Source organism: Limulus polyphemus, unplaced genomic scaffold (assembly GCF_000517525.1).
Source record: "Limulus polyphemus unplaced genomic scaffold, Limulus_polyphemus-2.1.2 Scaffold8848, whole genome shotgun sequence".
NCBI lineage: Eukaryota > Metazoa > Arthropoda > Merostomata > Xiphosura > Limulidae > Limulus > Limulus polyphemus.
Window position 1 is genome coordinate 8,329 of NW_013674458.1, and position 10,243 is coordinate 18,571.

The 10,243-nt window shown below is 31.4% G+C and overlaps 1 pseudogene; it reads left to right on the forward strand.

The window, feature by feature from the left end:
* Nucleotides 1-2,753: 2,753 nt before the first annotated feature.
* LOC106475593 lies at nt 2,754-8,244 on the forward strand (annotated as a pseudogene).
* The last annotated feature ends 1,999 nt before the right edge of the window (nt 8,245-10,243 follow it).

Here is a 10,243-nt window from a genome sequence, read left to right on the forward strand (position 1 = left end):
CATATTTATAGAAACAGTCAATTTATGTCGAACTTTTTTACATATTTATAGAAACAGTCAATTTACGTCGAACTTTTTTTACATATTTATAGAAACAGTCAATTTACGTCGAAATTTATATATACATATTTATAGAAACAGTCAATTTACGTCGAACATTTTTATTACATGTTCGACGTAAATTGGTTGTTTCTATAAATATGTAATAAAAAGTTCGACGTAAATTGGTTGTTTCTATAAATTTTTTTTTTTGCAGAAATCGATTTCCATTGTTTATGCAACTTCCAAACAAAATCACAAAAAAAGCATGAACTGTGTTTTGTACGCGAAATAAAATTAATAAGTTAAATTTTAAATAAAAAAAAGCTATTTTTCATCAATTACCGAACTCTTGGAGACTGAACATTGTAAGCAGTTTGGAGATTTTTTTCACATCATCGATTTAACCAAATATAACTGATCACTGAGTTTGAAAAAAAATCTTTATTAAAAATGTCAAACCGATTCAAATGACGATCTCAAACTAGGTTTGTTTGAAGTTAAGCACAAAACTACACAATGGGCTATCTGTGCTCTGCCCACCACGGGTATCGAAAGCCGGTTTCTATTGTTGTAAGTCCGCAGACATACTGCTTTGCTACTGGGGGGCTCAAACTATATCTATTTGGCCGTTGATGATAGTATAAGCCGTGGCCAGGGCAAATCACAGATATACTGAAATGCAATAATACATATTTTGTAATTAAATATTTATCGAAGTGATTAAACAACGTTCGATTAACAATAATTCGCTGTCTTCTAAAACATTAACTTTTCAGCGATTCGCTATGATTAAAACATTTTTCACTAATTAGGTATTATATCACAAATTTTCTTGACTGATCAGTGATCCACTGACGTATAGAATGTTCGTGGCTCATCAATGATCCACTGACGTATAGAATGTTCGTGGCTCATCAATGATCCACTGACGGATAAAATGTTCGTGACTGATCAGTGATCCACTGATGTATAAAATGTTCGTGACTGATCAGTGATCCACTGACGTATATAATGTTCGTGGCTCATCAATGATCCACTGACGTATAGAATGTTCGTGACTGATCAGTGATCCACTAACGTATAAAATGTTCGTGGCTGATCAGTGATCCACTGACGTATAAAATCTTCGTGGCTCATCAATGATCTACTGACGTATACAATGTTCGTGGCTGATCAGTGATCGGCTGAATGTAGTAAAATATTCTATTGATTTTTGAAAAGTATATGATCAACATTATGAAATTCAATAAGACAAAGGTTATTGTTATTCTTCTAACGAGGTTAAGTCTTTAATTTCGGAAAGAATAATGCAGAATATAATATCATTAAAAATTAAGGCTATCAGTAGTTATCAGTCAATTGAGGAGTTGAAAAGCAAAGTCTTTATGTAATTAAACTCGAAAATTATCTTATTTTTATTATTTGAAAACTATGCTCTTAAATGACCTAAATAAAATCATTCGTTATATACAGGTGAAAATGGTTCCCTCCTGAGATGCATGTATATGTTTGTTTATGCTCCTGCTATCTCGTAGCGCGATTTTGAAGTTTTATCCTATTTTCTTTAGCAATGACTATTTGAACAGTATAGTATTGTAACTACCGTATTTTTAGGAATATAAGACGCACCCTTATTTTGAAGACAAAGTTTTGGGGGAAAAAGCTACAGTCGCATATGAAAGATTTTTATTGAACAAAAATTCAATTTGATACTTTAAAAATTACTATATATTGTTCTAAACACAAAAGAGCTCAAAACATCAAAATAAGAAAATACCGTAAATCAACAAAAGGTTTACTGTTAGTTAGTTTGGTTCAAAACCTACAAAATCTTCATTGCTTTCACTGTAATTTATTTTTTTATTATTTAGAGAGCATTATAAATAGTTGTGTTTTTAAAGGAAAACAAAAACTACTATTGTTATAAATAACACATTCAATTGAACTAAACCATGCATGCCTATTTAAATATATTTACACATAGCTTGTGTATATCGTATATATGCACATATATTATTCATACCTTCGGTGTATAGGACGCAAGCAGATTCTGACATCAAAGTTTGGGGTAAAAAAGTGCGTCTTATACACCGAAATATACGGTACATGCTCTAGCCAAAATAATGCGTGTGAGATTATGAGTGAACAGTTTTGGTGACGTATGGATTTAGTGTTAGTTTTTAATTTTGGTACAAATGTTAAATATATTTTAGTGTTTTTAAATATTTCACAAATTGTTATCAAAGAAGATGGTGTAAAGGTTCAGTTTGATCGTATTTCTTACAACTCCATTTATCAAGATAAACCAAATGAATCAAAATTCTAATTTATTTTCATGTCACAATTTAACATCTTTACTACTTCATATAATGAAAAAAATATTATTTTTATTAATCATTTTTTGTCAACACTTTCATTCTAGCCTATATCATTTGTAAAGAAACAAAGCTTTTCATTTTAAATTTAGGAAATGTAGTGAAATTTAATATAATTATTATTAAATATTAGAACTATGGCATTTTCGATAATACTAGACTGTTCCAATAGGTTTTTGATTAAACTATATTATTTAGATCACCGTTACTGCAACGATCATTACAAAATAACCAGCGATTATTACTATTAATAGTTTTTCTAGTATGTTTCGTCTTGTATAGCGTAAAGGGGGCAGCACAGACTGCACACATTGCTAAGTGGGAGTATTTAAAATAACGGGATATGTAAGGATGTTCAGGAACTGAAGTGGTTAGTTTTTTTAATATTTTCTTCTTATTAGTTTTCCATTTAGGTCTTAGTAGTGCTAATTTTAAGTGCTGTATTTCGCAGGTATTGAATTTATGCTAAAATTATTCATAGATCCAATAATTATTAAAGTCTATTAATCATTTTATTAGCCGCGGCTCATAGAATGGCTGTAAGATTTTTGTTTTTATCAAGTTCAAACTTTTAGTTAATAGCTCCGTCATCTTTCGACCGATTTGAGATCTAATTACAGTTTTGGAGTCGGGAGGTCAAACCCTTTCGATTGATATACTTCACCGCGTCCAAAGTCACATAGATTAATTTTCTCTAATCCTGCGTAAAAGAATTTCAATTTGACTTTGAGGGTAGGCTAGTAGAGATCATGATGAGTAATAAAATCGAATCTGGTATACGCACGCCCCACGCTTGGTAATGCTGGCGCACAAAAATATAGCTAATGAAAAAGGAAACAAAGGTTTTATGGACTAATTTACTCCAATCCTGCCTAAAAGAATTTCAAGTGCCGCATCCATTGAGGATTCCCTCATGTTTTTAGTTAAGAATGAAACACAAGAGTAACTGCGCACTTAAACTCAAAGTTAAGGAACTTTTGTGTTTCATGCACCGCGTTCAAATAGAAAGAAATATATATTTTTGAATATAGTTTTTAATGCTGATTTCAGAAATATGAATTGAAATTTGGAGAAATGAAAAAAATATTATAATTTATATTATTTTGCTTACGAAACAATGAAAGTACTTTTAGCATGCATATATACCTATGGAATTAAAAAGAATAGCAAAACACGAAGACAATACAGAGTATCTAGTGTAAATGTAACAAATTCAATGTGAAAATTCAGAAATATCTTAAATATTTGCTTGAAGAGATCATCATTTTCGTGCCTACGACGCCAAACAAACGAACTCGCAGAGATACGAGTCAATCACGTTACGATTGGTGGCACAATGTCGCTTGTTACGTTTTTTAACCACATTCAAAGTATTTCAGTTTGCTGCAGATTTCACAAATATAATTTAAAATTTGAAAAATTGATTTTTAGAGGGGAAGAAATGTGAAACTATTTAAATTTTTAAGAGTTTTTTAATGAAATATATTTTTTATGTAAATAAACATGTAATTATTTACTAATAACTCTAACATGAACTAACCTCACATACACTAACCTAACCGAGCAAAATAATAAAAAATATAAAAATATATTTCTTTTCATTTCTCCAAATTTTAATTTATGTTTCTGAAATCAGCACTAAAAACTACGTTCGAAAATAATATATATATTTTTCTATTCGAACGCGGTGCATTAAACGGAAAAGATCCAAAGTAAATAATACTATTATCAGTGTTTAACGCAGCTGTTGAATTCGTATTTCACCGAATCTAGCGTCATCATGGCTAAATGCTCGAATTTTACTATAATGACACAATAACAAAACCGAAATAAAAGGAAAGCGATATTACATAATTTCAACAGGCGGAATCAGATTAACGATGGGACAGCAAGCTTGTGAACCAACATAAGACTGCAGGACACACGGGTGTGTTGAAAGCAGTCTCTAAAATCCCATGTCTTCTCATTTTTCCGTTTACTGTGTTTTAACTGCTACACACGATATTGTGTTCATGTTTTTATGATTAGTTATAATAAGTGAATTCATAAAATTTTAAAGGGAAAAAGGAGCTTATTAGGCTATCAAGGATGTCCCTTCCAGCTCCCAACTATAACCACCCCTTACTACTCATGTATTCATCCAATCTTTTCTTGAACTCGGTTAAATTTTCTACCTGCACCACCATTGAAGGTAGCTCATTCCAGAAGCCAACTACCCTGTTTGAAAAGTAATACTGTCTGAACTGCAGACCACTCCTAAGCAGCCAAAATTTGAACTTATGATCCCTTGTCCTATTGTTTACACTGCTAAACACAAAAAGTTTGATGGATCTATAATATTAACACCCATAATAATCTTAAACACCTCAATCAAATCCCTTCTGACCCTTCTCCTCTCTGGAGAAAACAAGTTTAGAGATTTTAGTCTCTCCTCATAGGACAATCCCACCATCCCAGGTGTCATCCTAGTGGCTTTTCTCTGAACCTTCTCCAACAATTCAATGTCCTTGAGGAAGGGAGCCCAAAACTGTACACAGTACTCTAAATAAGGCCTTTCAAGTGATCTATACAGTGCATATACACAAACACACATATATATATATATGTGCATGTGTGTTTATTACCATTTTATAAATATTTTTTGCTTAGAAGTTACAGAGTATGAAAAATATAATTTAACTGCCTTCAATTTATGATGACATTCAAGGATTTTCATAAAAAAGCAAAGTCTTGAGATCAGAATAAGATCAAAGTATTAACAATAACATGCAGATAAGAATAGTACTAAACAAAGATTATCAGTCATTGGAATTTGCTAATCAGTTAATCATTGGGCTTATTAATTAGCTGTGTTCAACTAATTGATTATTCTCACATGAGACTGTCTTCCTGTTTTCAGCTTGTTTGAGGTTTTTTAAAATATGTTTTTTGAACCATCCTTTATTTAATATGATAAATATCTACAGGTAGAATAGTTTAAGATAAAAAATAAAATAGTAATAATTAGAAACAATAATTCTGATTAGTTGATTGTTAAATAGATAAGTTACTTGAAATAGTTAAGTTTTTAACTCCATTGTATCTGTTTTGTACTCCAACATGAACACCATACTCCTTGTAAATTGAGAATTTATTTGTATTCAACTTTATTTAACTGTCACTGTTTAGTTGAATTTCAATGAAGATTAATGTAGAAAAATTAAAAATTATAAAAATTAGAATGTTTAGCTCAAATGCTAAGTTATTAAAGTGCAATATTATTCTTACTATTATAAACTAATAATGCATTATTATCATATTGACAAGCATGAAGTTTACTTGAAACTTCACAAGTGTTATTTTATAATTCTCTCTTATGATCATCATTTGGAATAAAATTGTTAAGTGTTCAGAGTTAATGTAGAAATTATCAACTCACACAGTAATAAAATTTAATTTGTTTATTGTAAACATTAATTACTTATTGTAGACAATCTATGTCATTTGCAAATTTGATAACATGAATTATGATTCCTCTAGAATTTTATTTTAACACTGAAATGGATATTAGATTCAAAAGGAATAAGACGAAGATAATTTTAGTTGATTTATATCCTTTAGTATATTTAATAATGGATATCTCTGGGTATTAGAATTTTGTATTAATATATTTGTTGTATTGTGTCTGTGTGATAAGAGTTACAGTACACAACCTCTTATACGACTCACTCAGTTTTTATCTTTAGTGAAAACAAAAGAAGATCTGAACTATGGCATCATCTGCATGTTTCAATGAAATATGTGCTAGAGCTGACAACAGACCACCAGTAAGTGAAATAAACAACAAAGCTTTTCCCCACAGACAACCTGGTAACTCTGAATCAATAGACAGTGCAGTTTCTACTGTCAGTCATGAAATCTTGTACAGTTCAGATGTGTTTCCCGATAGTGAGGAGCAGTTGCATCCTATCCTTGTTCATCGTGGACGGGGAAATTCGTTTACACCTTACATGAGAGATCGACTGAGAAGAAAACTGTCGTACTTCTTTATGAATCCTTTCCAGAAATGGAGAGCAAAAAATAAGTTGCCATGGAAACTTGGACTTCAGGTAGTAAAGATCATAGTTGTGACTACACAGTTGGTGTTGTTTGGTTCAGACATTTCAAAGTACCATAAGGAACATCAGGATACCACAAAGACTTTTCACCATCTATTCCTTAAAGATTGGGACCCAATACGTGAAATCAGTTCATACCCCCCTTCTGCAGGGCCGTATGCTGTGTATACCAAATCAGAATTCTTTGACCATGTTGATCACGTGGTGAAAATGTATTCCCAAGTTACAAATACAACAATCGGATCCTACGGCTATGACAATCAAACCGGAGCAATGCCACCGCTGGAGTTTTGTAAAAAGCACTATAAAAAAGGGGAAGTGTTTCCTTTCAATGAAACTTTGAGCTATGATAATACCGTTGAAAATACATGTATTGAGATTGTTCCACTTTATGCTGCAGGTGATATACGATGGAATCAATTTCAGATTAAGAAATATCTAAGAGAAAACAACTATTCTATCAATTTTGATCGACTAATTGAAGTAAGAATAATATTTAACTTGAAAACTACATATGTAAAGTCTCTGTCAAAGTTTGACACACCAGATTGTAGTAGTATCCACATTGTGATCAAATACGACAATAGCTTACATGATGGCCAAGTTTTGGTTACTTTAGAAACCTTTTCTAAAAAGCTAGATTGCAAAGGGAATGTCAACTATGTCAATAGTGACCGGTCAAAGTATGTCATGGAGCAGATTCTTAATGGCCTTGTAACACTTCTCTGTTTGGGGTCATTTATCTTATGTGGACGATCCCTTTACAAAGGTCAGTTGCTATGGCAAGAAACTGTTCTTTTTTTTAAAAAGCAAAAAGGGAAAAAGTTGTTGATTCATGATCAACTTGAATTTGTTGATTTCTGGTTTGTGATGATCATGATAAATGATGTTCTCATTATTTCTGGTTCAGCCATAAAAATTCAGCTTGAAAAAAAACTCATTGAAGGAGACATGAACATTATTTGCTCAATTTTACTTGGAAGTGGAAACCTGCTCGTTTGGGTAGGATTGCTACGTTATCTTGGTTTTTTTCCGAAGTATAACATCTTAGTTCTGACTCTGAAAAGGGCACTGCCCAATGTGTTGAGATTCACACTTTGTGGTATGTTTCTTTACTGTGGTTTCTGCTTCTGTGGATGGGTAGTCCTGGGACCATATCACTTAAAGTTCAGACATTTGAGCACAACAGCTGAGTGCTTGTTTTCAATAATGAATGGAGATGATCTCTTCGCAACGTTTTCCATCCTAAACACAAATAACACTCTTCTCTGGTGGTTTAGTCGTTTCTACCTCTTCCTGTTCATTAGCTTATTTATCTATGTAGTGATCAGTCTCTTCATTGCTGTCATCATGGATAGCTATGATACTATCAAGAACCATTACTCTAGTGAATATCCTAGGTCCGAGTTGCATGAGTTCATAGCCGAGTGTCAAGAAGATATTACCAGTGGGGTATATCAAGAAGATACTCAAACTTATGAATTGAATTTCTTATCAATGTGCTGTGCAGTTTTAAGTTGTAGGAGTACCACAGAGTAAATTCTATTCTTCAAATTTACATTCAAAATATAGATTACTGTAGGGACTAAAAACATTTATCTTGAAAGAACTGATAATCTTATAGTTTAATATAGGGACTAAACATATTATTGAAGAAATTCCTTGCCATAAATTGGCGCTTTTAATTTTTTCTTTTTTTGATACTTCCATTGTTCAAATTGTTCATAATTTGAATTTATTTTACCTATCTTTAATGTTGCACAAATTTTTCATGGTTACTATTTTTCACCAAAGAAATATGTTATAGAACCAGAGTGTAATTTTGTTTTGTACATTCTTCTCCTCATGAGTGAGAACTTTCACAAAGTGAAATCTGGTTTCTGTGAGCTAAAAGGAAAATAAAAGTAGCATATGCCACTGTGCAGGTTTACCACAACTAGAAAAAACTTACTAGTGGATTTCGCTGTTCAGGCTTCAGATATTATTCAACACTTGTACATTATTAGAAGCAGCCAGGGTGTAACGAAAAGTTCTAGCTGATTGTTTTGAACACTGTTGAAAAGAAATAGTTTTAGGAACAAACACAGATTTTTCAAAATATATGTTGGCTCAAAGTAAGATTTTTAGATTTAAATAAAAATTTTGAAAACACACTAGTCTTTTCATTCAGAAAAAATGTTCAAATGTTTGAACTCTGATGAGGAGTTAACTCTTGTAAAAAAATTATGACTTGTTGCTGTAAACCACTGTGTAACTAGGTAACATTTTAATCTAAACTACTGTGTAACTTGAAAACATTCCAATATTTGAATTCTGATGAGGAGTTAACTGTTGTAAAAAATTATGACTTGTTGCTGTAAACCACTGTGTAACTAGGTAACATTTTAATCTAAACCACTGTGTAACTAGGTAACATTTTAATCTAAACCACTGTGTAACTTGAAAACATTCCAATATTTGAACTCTGATGAGGAGTTAACTCTTGTAAAGAATTATAACTTGTTGCTGTAAACCACTGTGTAACTAGGTAACATTTTAATCTAAACCACTGTGTAACTAGGTAACATTTTAATCTAAACCACTGTGGTACTAGGTAACATTCTAATGTAAACCACTGTGTAACTTGAAAACATTCTAATGTAAACCAATGTGTAACTAAACATGCTAATGTAAAACCAATGTGTAACTTGATATCATTCTAATTTCTAATATTCTGACATTTTTTTTTCAAATTTACAGAAGCGGATTAAATGACATATTTTTTAAACTTTTTTGTACGCACATTCATTACAATGTACTTTCATACTTGTTATTAAAAAATATATCCTTTACTTACACTTCTAAACCTGACAATTAGTTGCTGTAGAAACTTTCTGATGTAATGTGTGGTTGCTAAGATATTTAGATTTATCTCAACTGACATAAACAAGTTGTATCTCATAGTATATGGTTGCCATGGAAACCTGCTGAATTACCTGTGGTGTTACATTAAATCCAGGGATTTTACTTATGTTTTTTTACAAGTGACTCTAAAATGTCAACCAATGTTTTAAATTCAGGAGGTATTCCGTAAGTTATTACTACTGTTTATAGTAATAACAAAACAGCTATAAATTAGATATAAAAGGGTAGTTAAAATATGTTTACATGTCACCAGCACTGAACCAGGTATTTATTGCTTAATAGATTTGTATATGGAAAAGTTTTACAAAAAAATAAAAATATGGGTAATTGTTACACACTTGGGGTACTAATTGTGATTAAGATATGAACAAGGAACTTGCATAGTGACGAATTACAGAAAACTTGCAATATTTTGTGTGCTAACGGATACTTCTTGTGTGTTGTTTATATATTACTGTAAGTAAGTTATTAACTCTTAACTTTCAAAATTAACAACAAGTGAATGCTGTACGTAAACTTTGTTTTTTTATTTGCTCCTATTAAAAGAGCATTCAGTTGTTGGTGTACAAGATGAACGTGGTGTACGTAAGTACAGTCAGGAAAAGTGGCATTATAGGAATGACAAACATGTTTGTAATTTGAATGCTGCTGACAGAACAATAGAATTAGCTGTAGTTGTAATCAGTCTGGAATACTTATCAGCTAGAACTTTGTGATAGAGGATTTTTGATGTCACTAAGTTTAGGAGATTATTCATTATTTTATATATATACTTACGATCTGCCAGACAAATTATGTACAGTATTTATTTATAAATGTTGTTGT